The sequence below is a fragment of the Hibiscus syriacus genome, unplaced genomic scaffold, assembly GCF_006381635.1.
Source record: "Hibiscus syriacus cultivar Baekdansim isolate YM2019G1 unplaced genomic scaffold, ASM638163v2 tig00111207_pilon, whole genome shotgun sequence".
Classification (NCBI taxonomy): domain Eukaryota; kingdom Viridiplantae; phylum Streptophyta; class Magnoliopsida; order Malvales; family Malvaceae; genus Hibiscus; species Hibiscus syriacus.
The window spans coordinates 1135391-1145884 of NW_024063019.1; the positions used below are offsets into that span (position 1 = coordinate 1135391).

The following is a 10494-nucleotide window of genomic DNA, read 5'->3' on the forward strand; positions in this document are numbered from 1 at the left end:
CTACGTCTAAAGGGTGTATGTGCATTGTTAATGGTTAAAAAAGTGTAACACCCATAGCCCATATATGTCACTTAATACGAGCTACATATATCATATTAACTCAACTGACATTTGTTGAACTTAAATGCATAAAAAATTTGTTTCATTTAATAATTTCCCTTTTTACTTTAAAAACTTTTTCTGTGATCATATAAATTTATAAAATATTGTTTGATCATTAAAAACTAATCTGATTTCAGTCAGTATTTAGGCAGTTCGACGTTGTTTCATATCCAAATACAAATGCCTAATACTGCTTGTTTTTAAACCATTTATAATATTCACTCATAAATACAATTAATACTAAAATTAAACAAAACTAAAAAAATAACCCTAATTACCATTACAAACCCTTTTAAAATAAATCTGATAAAACAACCCTGTAGATATCACGTACATGCCACTAATAAGTCAAAGTAAGGATAAAACAACCCTGTAGATATCACGTACATTCCACTAAGTCAAAGTAAGGATGTCTTACTGATACTGTCTGTAGGTTTGATTTTGCATAAGATGCTAGCAAGCTCTTCACTTCACGACCTCTACTTTATTCGAACCTACGCATGAAAATCCTCACGCTCCAAGTAAAACTTAGTGGGGGCAGAAATATAACTAAAATGTAAAATCCATAAAATATAAGCAATAAACTGTAATTTAAATAAAAAAAATTAAAACCTCAAATCTGGCTAGTCAAGTCGTTTTTCCTTCTGAAAACCTGAAAATTATCATCTCACGATTTTATAAAAAAATCAAGTATGTCATCATTAAATATCATAAATAACTTTTATTCTTTTCATTCGAACATATTTCAGAACTTTCTTTTATATTCTATATTCCCTTCTTTCATATACTGACATAACTTTCACATTTACTGTTATAAACCAATGTACATGTAAGAAAATTTAAGGTACGTGAGTTTAAGGTGCCCACTAGGCACAACACGGTGCCGAATCATAATTGAAACTACGATATGATGCACTTTATGAAAATTTTTAGAAATTTTCCAAATATTTTCCCCTTTGGCCAAATAGTTTTATTCTTTACAAAATAATCTCTAAACTTGATTCAAGCTCAATTTCATCATTCACACAATATTTACAACCAATTCAACTCCTTTTCATATCAAATATAAATCAAACACAACATTTTCCAAAACATAACCCTATGGTTAAACCATAAATATAATCTTACACTTGATTTTTAACAACTTTCATGCTTGATTTCAACTTCACAATACTTCTAACATCAATAATCAACCTTTAATCATAAGAATCATGCTTCCCCTTTATCCACATCTCACCAACTTAAACATAAAACATGAAGATTTTTATGTTAAATGAAAGAGAATTTCAGGTAGGTTATTTTATCCTTAATAGCCTAACTTAAAATCTTAAAGAAAATGGACCAAAAAAATTAAAAAGAAAACTCTCTCACGGCTATGGAACTCACGGCTGGAAGAAGAAGAAACTAAAATTTTCTTTAATTTACTTGAAATTATCCCTTAATACACATGTCATCATCTAATATAAATGAATTTTAAATTCATTGAATCCACTTTACCATTTTGCCCTTAATAAAACTTAATAATTTCATCCATGCCACTCCATGACAACATCTCTTATATCATCAAATCCATAAATAAAACATCTTAATTCTTATTTTACAAAACATGCATTTTAGTCACTAAATTTCTTCAGTTTGGTCAAATAGAGAAAATTATATCCAAATTCATTGATCCATAATAATTTTCACAGTTTCAAAATATGAAAATAATATTTCCAACTATTTTCTAACATCCTTCAAATCATAAAATTTTAGTTCGATCCGACTATCCGATTTCAATAATGAACTTTATCACTTTATAGCTTTCAACACAAATTTCGTATCAAAAATATGATTCGCACAAAAATCCTTGTTTTAGGCTAAACTATTTATTTACAAGCTAAAATCTATAACTATTCAAAAAATTACATTCTTAGTCACTAAACTTTTACAAAGTTTATACTTTAAACCTCAAACTTTTAAAAATTATATTTTAGTCACTAGTCAAAATTTAGAGTATTACAAAAAGTTTCTGAATGTTTTTTTTCCGTATATTTAGATTTAATATTTTTGTTTTTATAAGTTTTCTTGGTGAATATTCTTTCTATCTTTTTAATATTTGAATGCATTGTAATTTTGATAATTGTTTTATTGATAAAATTTAATTAGTTAGTATTGTTAAAAAAGAATCAACAAGGGTTCTTTCAAGTGATAAGTAAATTGATATCACCTAAGTAAGGTCTCGAGTTTGAGTTCTTGAGTATACAGAAAATTTCTGTTGAGAGATTCACCTACCAAAATCATATGTGCGACGTGGATAAATCCAGACTAATCAAGACAAAAACTTAGAATGAAACCAAAAAAACAAAAATATTATATCACGTGGTCCTTGCTCTAATTTCACCAATTAACACTACCGCCTACCCATTCCAGCTTGAATATAAGTAACGCTCAGCATTTCATTGTCTTCTCCTAACAGAGAAAACCAAACAGAGAAGTTGAGGAAGAGGGGTGTATCGACGGTGATGGAGATGCGAGACATCGACGACCTCCAAAGGAACGCCGCCAACTACACGGCTTTGACGCCGTTATGGTTCTTGGAACGAGCCGCTACGGTTCATCCAACCAGAAAAGCGGTGGTCCATGGATCTCGAACGTACAAGTGGCTCCAGACTTACCAGCGCTGCCGTCGCTTGGCTTCTCCAAACGCTCCATCGGCCTTGTTAGCTCCGTAATCAAAGCACATTCCGTCGCCTTTCATCACTAATGACAATTTTAAAATATCCGAAACAGTGAAATCTTTCAGTTTTTAATTCTGTTTTGGTTGCTTAGTACTATAAAGATAACGAAATTATAAATTTTTTTCCTCGTCACTTTTTATGTTCTTAAGAGTTTTTTCCCCTTTTAATGGCTCAAGGCTACTTTTGTTTTTTTAGTTGATCTGGTTTATCAGTTTTTTTTATGATATTTTAGATTAATTTAACTTTCAGAGCTATTTAGGGGCATCATCATAACCCTCAAAATTCGTTAGCTGTTTTGACTAATAAAACCTTTTACATATGTAGATTAAGGGATGAGGTTAAAATATTTACTAAACATAATAGTTTTAAAAAATTCTTAATGTGATTAAGGTATTAGGTTAAAATTTTAAGGATTTCTTTTAACCTTTATGTTTATTTTTTTTAATAAATGTCACGTTATCATCAAATCATGTCTGTAATATTGACTGACGTGAAAATAATTGGCGTCCACATATACAGAAAATTAATAGTTTTGTTAGTTAAAACGGACTTTGAGGACTAGGAAGATGCCCCTAAACAACTTTGAGAGCTAAATTGATGCGAAAACATTATAGAGACAAAAATGATAAATTGTGTTTACTATAGGGGACAAATAACCCTTAAGCTTTTTTTTTAATAGTATTAGATTATTACAAGGTAGTATATATTTAAAATCTCTTTTAATTATCGACAAAACATATACGTTTTGTAGACACAACTGCTCTAACCGAAGTCCTTTAGAAAGAACAATAATCTCTTTAATCATTGAGTTCACTTGATGGTTCATTTTTTAGAGTTTTTTTTAAAGTAATAAGCATTCATAATATAACTATTAGGTGTGTGCATTATCGATATCGGATATTATCCGATCCGAATTTTCAGATATCCGAAAATTTCGGATACCTAAAGTAATGATCCGTATCCGAACCGAAAAAATCGGATATCCAAAAGTCAGATATCCGAAATTTCGGATCGGATATCCATATATCCGGATCCGAATCTGATTTTTTTTTTTGCAAAAAATTCAAATATTTTGACTGTTGGAAAGCAAAGGTATCGATACTGTCTCAAGGAGTGTCGATACTACTATATAAAGTAGTATCGATACCAGACAACGGTATCGGTACCATTTTGAGATTCTGGAAATTTTCAGAGTCAAAACCAAAGGAGTAGTATCGATACTACATTCATAGTATCGGTACTACTATACAACATGGTATCGGTACTACCTTAGCAGTATCGGTACTACCATATTAAAATTGAGTTTTTTGACTCGATTAAAGTTCAAAACCTTTAGTAAAAATTCTTTCAAAGATATTTCCAGTATAGATCTCAATTTTTTATTAAGGAGTAAAAATTGATGTTTTTAAACTTTAAGTAATAATTGTATACATTCGAATAATTGAATCAAATACAATCTTAAAATTAATAAATATTAATAAATAAAATTGTTTGGTATATCAAAATATCAAAATGTTCTCAACAGTTTTCAATGTTAAGCGATATTGTCGACAAGTTGAACAAAGCTCGAAATGAAAAGTATGGGTGTACATTAACAACACAACAAACCAACACAAGACGTGCAAAATAAAAATATTACATAAGAGTATAAAGTCTCAAATCAACACAAGATGTTCATATTAAAAATACCACACAAGAATATCAAATCTCAACAACACAATAAAATCAACACAAGATGTTCAAAATAAAATACCACACAATAGTATCAAGTCTTAACAACATAATAAAAGAGATAGTAGGATCACTAAATACTTCAAATTTACAAATCATCCAAAGTATTAATTGTCTCGTCAATTATGATATCTGGTTGCTCTAAAGTTAGATCCTTCATGGCTATATCACACAAAATAAAATAAAAAAGATTAAAATATACATTTATGATTAAACTTTAAATATTGAATAAACAAAAAAAGAAGCAATCAAAAGTAAAAATAAACTTACATTCCTCCAACTCTTCCAAGGCAATTAAACTTTCTTCTATTATAATAGGTGATTGAGAGGTGCGTAACCAATCTTGAGTGCAAACAAGTGCTTCAACCATTTTTGGAGTCAATGAAGTGCGAAAAGAATCAAACACACGACCTCCTGTACTAAAAGCAGACTCAGAAGCTATAGTCGAGATAGGTATGGCAAGTACATCTTTAGCCATCCATCCTATGAAGAATCGGATATCTTTTTGGTTGATCTTTCCACCATTGTAGGATATCAAAATTTGAAGCATGAGACTCACAAGCATCTTCTAAATACTTCTCCAATTCATTTTTATTGGCACTAGTTAACAAACAACCCGTATCCCTTTGAAATTTTGAAACCATAAGTTGTTGAAGATCAATCTTACCTCCACTTTGAGTCCCACCTCGAGTGAAATTAGATAAAGAAGTAGAAGTGGAGGAAGACATATCACTTTTATTTGAAGGAGGCATTGAAGAAGCATATGAATCAAATAAATATTGTAAAACTATCTTAATTTTGAGGCACAAAAGAGTGGATTGTGTTTCATCATAAGAATCATTCACAATCCAATTAACATAATTCAACTTGTGCTTAGGGTCAAGGATCACATCCACAAACATCATAATATTGATATTATCAGTGTTCCCATAATACTTTTCATACTTAGACATCATTTGGGTTGCCATTTTCTTAATACCCTCATAATCATCACTTATGTTGGAAATAATTAATTTAGTCTTGTAAATCTCGTGTGCATAATGGTTACAAGTCCCATAATGAGAACCAAATAACCTCAATGTTGCTTCATAAAAAATGCTCAAGAAAGGTAAAAAACTACTCACCATCTTCTAATCATCTTCAATGGGACCACCACCAATCTTTCTAAGTTCCTTGAAACAATAAGAGTCTTTCATGTATAAACTAGCAAATGCCTTTTTAAACTTGATAGCAGATTCGAGCATTAGGAAAGTTGAATTCCATCTAGTCTCAACATCTAAAGTAACAAGACTTTTGCTATCCTCTTTCTCCTCTTCTATGCAAGTTTTAAAATTTTGAAGTCTAGCGAGAGAAGTCTAACATATCTCACAAGAGTTCGAACTTTCATAATGGACAAATCAAGTTCTTTCAAACCCTATTTCACAATCAAATTCAAAATATGGGACGCACATCTCATATGTAAATATCTATCCTCCAATAAACTAGACTCCCAAATGGTAAGTCTTCTTCTCAGGTATTCAATTGTTAAATCATTTGAGCTAGCATTGTCTACGGTTACAGTCATAATGTTTTTCAAACCCCAATCAATCAAGCATTTTTCAACAGCTCTACCAATAAGTTGTCCGGAATGACCAGCAATTGGACAAAAATTAATTATCCTCTTATGTAAATTCCATTCATCATCAACAAATGGGCTGTCAAACACATATTGCTTAAATTTTGACATGATGTCAAAGTGTCTGTGGTTAGACAAACCTTAGAATGTAAGTTCTTAAAAGTATTTTTCAACTCATTTCTTTGTTCAATAAAAAGAGCATAACAATCTCGAGTGGCAGTTGAACAAGAAGGAAGCTTAAAGAGAGGATTTACAGCCTTGCAGAATTCAATGAAACCTTCACGTTAGACAAAAGCAAAAGGAAATTCATCCACAATGAGCATTTTAGCAAGCTTCTTCCTACACAAATCATGATTAAATTTCCTGCATTTTGGAACACTAACTATTTCAGTACTTTCATCTTCATTTACCAACATTTCACTTTCAAAATCAATCAATTTTTGTTTCTTATCCAAATTTGGAGGATATTTTTTTGCACCTACTAATGTGATTTGCTAAAGGTGTAGTGTCATTTTTGGTTTTACAACCAATAAGTTTTTTACAATACTTACAGGAAGTAAAAGTGGGATCCTCCTCATCAATTGAAAAATGACTCCACCACTTGGACTTTCTCTTTCTCTTTCTGGCATTTTTATCGAGAGAAGCTTTTTTTTGCTGTTGAATTTTGTCTTCCCTCCTCATCAGACTCCATCATCGAGTCAACAAATACATAATTAAAATCTCCATTCTCATCAAAAGATGACATGTTTTGTAAACAAGCAATAAAGTATATTACAAAATGTATGCATTACATTTCATTTTTATAAATTAGTTTATCAGATTAGTTTGTTTCATTATTTACCCAAAAAAATTTAGCCCATACATGAGATTGAAATGGAGATTGGTTAGGGTTTTGGCTCGTCATCTTCAAACGTTGAGAGGGAGAATCTGTAAAAATCAGTACAATCTATTTAGTGTTTACATCATTGTGAGCTACGATATGCAAGTTTAACTTCTTGGAAAACATGGAACACTTACTGAAAAGAAAGGAGAAAAAAATCAACTTACAAGCCAGAAAAAAACATGTAACATAATAACAGAAATAGAATCACGCTTTAACAAGCACGAACAAGCAAAGTGAATATATCCTTACTGATCATGCCAAACAGAAATGTGAAATAAGCAAGGTGGAACACAAACAATTAAACTATCTCCATATATAGGGAAATTATATACAAATACACTAAACATTAATAAGACCAGGACCATAACGAGCTCAGTATAAAGCTTCAGAAATCATAATTTCGGTTGAAACAGATTCTTCAGTTAGCTTAGGATAACAATTTAGCAGATTTCTATACATACATTACAACCATACAACTTATAATAGAAAAGGTGTATGCATTAGCAGACAATGAACAATTAAAAAAGGAAAATGATGACATGCAAACAGAGCATGGCTCAAGAGGCTCAGACGGTTTATTATAATAAGCAACCTCTTAGAGCCACATGCCCAGATTATCCAAAAATAGAATATAAGAAAAGTAATGAAAATCACCATAAAGAAGACACTAAAGAACTCAAATTTCCAATATTCGTATTTTTGACATCTTCCATAAAGGCAAACCAACACAAAACCATCAGAAGCTAACAAGGAAACCTAAACGTTTAACCTACATCGCAATACAATTTAGATTAACAAATCCGAGATCAATCACTAATTAAATTGAATAACAATAAACAACGAAACAATCCATACAACAACGGGAAACAAAAGTTCGTAACAATTTCATAAACCCTATTTAGAGAGAAGCCAAATAGATGAAAGGGAGAATACAAATAAATAAATAATTTCTAATGAATAAAAAGTATTTCAACAACAACAACAATAAAAAAGTGAAAATTTTACTTTTAGAGGCGGCGGCGGAGAGAAGAGGCGAAGAATTTCTAGCCAAATTTTCCAACTTGAAAGAGTAAGAGGAAATCGAAGAAGAAACTTGATTAGAGAAAGAGAAAGAAAGAAATAAGCTTTATGTTTTACCCCTTTTATTGTATTTTAATTTTTGTCTGTTGTTAATAACAACAGTATGGTTTCTTCTCTGGGCTCTCCATTCATGAACTTTGCCAAAGTTACCCGCACTTCTCTGGATTTGAAAGAATCCATATAGCCCAAAGTCCCAAACAGCTTTGGGTTTGAAACCTACTAATATAGCTCAAATTTTTTTCGGATTTTCGGATAATCCGAAAATGATTTTTTATCGAACCGTATCCGATCCGAAAATCCGAAAAAATTTTGGATACCCGATCTAAACTATCCGAAAATTAAAAAACGGATCAGATATCTGAATTTTTGGATCGGATCGGTCGGATCGAATTTTTTTGCACACCCCTAATAACTATGATAGTAGATTTGTTTAGTTAATGAAATTAATGCTTGATTTGTGGTCCTAATTGATATGGGAATTGCCAGTTCTGTTAACCAATTGTGTTTGGATTGTTTTCATTATGACTGTTTTAATGGATCTTTAATGGTTTTATTGCTTGTATTTATTTTGTAGGTAGCCATAATTGCTCCAAATGTTCCTGCTTTATATGAAGCTCATTTTGGGATCCCAATGTCTGGGGATGTTATAAACCCTGTCTACATTCGCCTAAATGCGGCAACCATTGCTTTCCTTTTGGATCATTCGCAGTCCGCCATTGTCATCGTAAACCAAGAGTTTTTCAACTTGGCTGAGGATGCTTTGAAACTCATGAAGACGAAAAGCCAAGGCGAATTCAAGTCTCCACTTGTTATAGTCGTTGCTGATGAAAGCTGTGATCCGAAAACACTTAGGTATGCTTTGGGACAAGGAGCCATCGAGCATGAGAAGTTCTTAGAAAGTGGTGACCCGGACTTTGGGTGGAAGCCTCCTCGGGATGAGTGGCAAAGCATCGCTTTGGGCTATACTTCCAGCACGACTGCCAGCCCTAAAGGGGTGGTATTACATCACCGAGGGGCATATCTAATGGCTTTGAGTAATCCCGTTATATGGGGTATGAATGAAGGAGCTGTATACTTGTGTACTTTACCTATGTTCCATTGTAACGGTTGGTGTTTTTCGTTGACACTTGCAGCTGTTTGTGGAACTAACATATGCCTCCGACAGGTAATTTCTCTATCCCGCTTTTGCTTTTGTCATGATTTAAGCTCATTGACTGAGAGTCTACGAGATGTCTTTAATCCGACATAAACAGTGTGGATGTGAATGTTGTGCACTTTGTCTATGATCTTTGATCATAGCTTGTTATTGATGTCCTTATTCGTTTGCATCGTATAACCATTGCAGGTAACTGCAAATGTTGTCTACTCGGTCCATATCAAAGAATAGAGTGACTCACTTCTGTGCTGCACCAGTGGTTCTGAATTTCATAGTTAATGCCCCACCCGAGGACACAATTCTGCCTCTCCCACATCTTGTTCATGTAATGACAGCCGGTGCAGCCCCACCCCCTTCCACTCTTGCTACGATGTCTCAGAAAGCTTTTCTGGTGACCCACACCTACGGTCTATCGGAGACCTATGGTCCTTATACAGTGTGTGCCTGGAAGCCTCAATGGGATTCGCTGCCGCCCGAAAGACAAGCTCTTCTAAATGCACGTCAAGGTGTCCGATATGTTGGTTTAAAGGGCCAAGATGTCATCGGTACTTGAACTGGTGAGCCGGTTCCGGCTGATGGGAAAACCATTGGAGAAATAGTTTTTCGGGGCAATGTTGTGATGAAAGGCTACTTAAAGAACCTAAAAGCGAATGAGGAAACATTTGCTAATGGGTGGTTTCACTCCGGGGATCTTGGTGTGAAACATCCAGGTGGGTACATTGAAGTAAAAGATAGGTCAAAGGACATAATCATATCCGGAGGTGAAAACATCAGCACCGTGGAGGTGGAAAACATTCTGTGTTCGCACCCTGCAGTATTGGAGGTATCGGTGGTGGCAAAGGCGGATGAGCGGTGGGGAGAGTCGCCTTGTGCTTTCGTGACGTTGTAATTTGGTAAAGACGGCTACTGGTAAGATCCAGAAGCATTTGTTAAGAGCCAAGGCAAAAGAGTTGGGACCCCTCAAGTTGATCAAGTTATAATTTGGTAAGTTGGAAACTAAATTATTAGTCATCAAATAATAGTAATGATAATAATAATATAAAGCAGGCTTTGCTTTGATTACTGTTGTATTTTGCACTGTCTATGCAAGACTATTGAAGGCTTGTTGCAGTAGTTTATGAATAAAACTGTCTCATCAGGTAGTTTTTTTTCCCACATGCGGCGGATTCAAAAATATATTTAAAGGTGAGTACGTATATATTAATAA

General features: G+C 33.1%; 1 pseudogene; it reads left to right on the plus strand.

Annotated features, from left to right (window-relative positions):
• Positions 1–2606: 2606 nt before the first annotated feature.
• On the plus strand, positions 2607–10267 carry LOC120155730 (annotated as a pseudogene).
• The last annotated feature ends 227 nt before the right edge of the window (positions 10268–10494 follow it).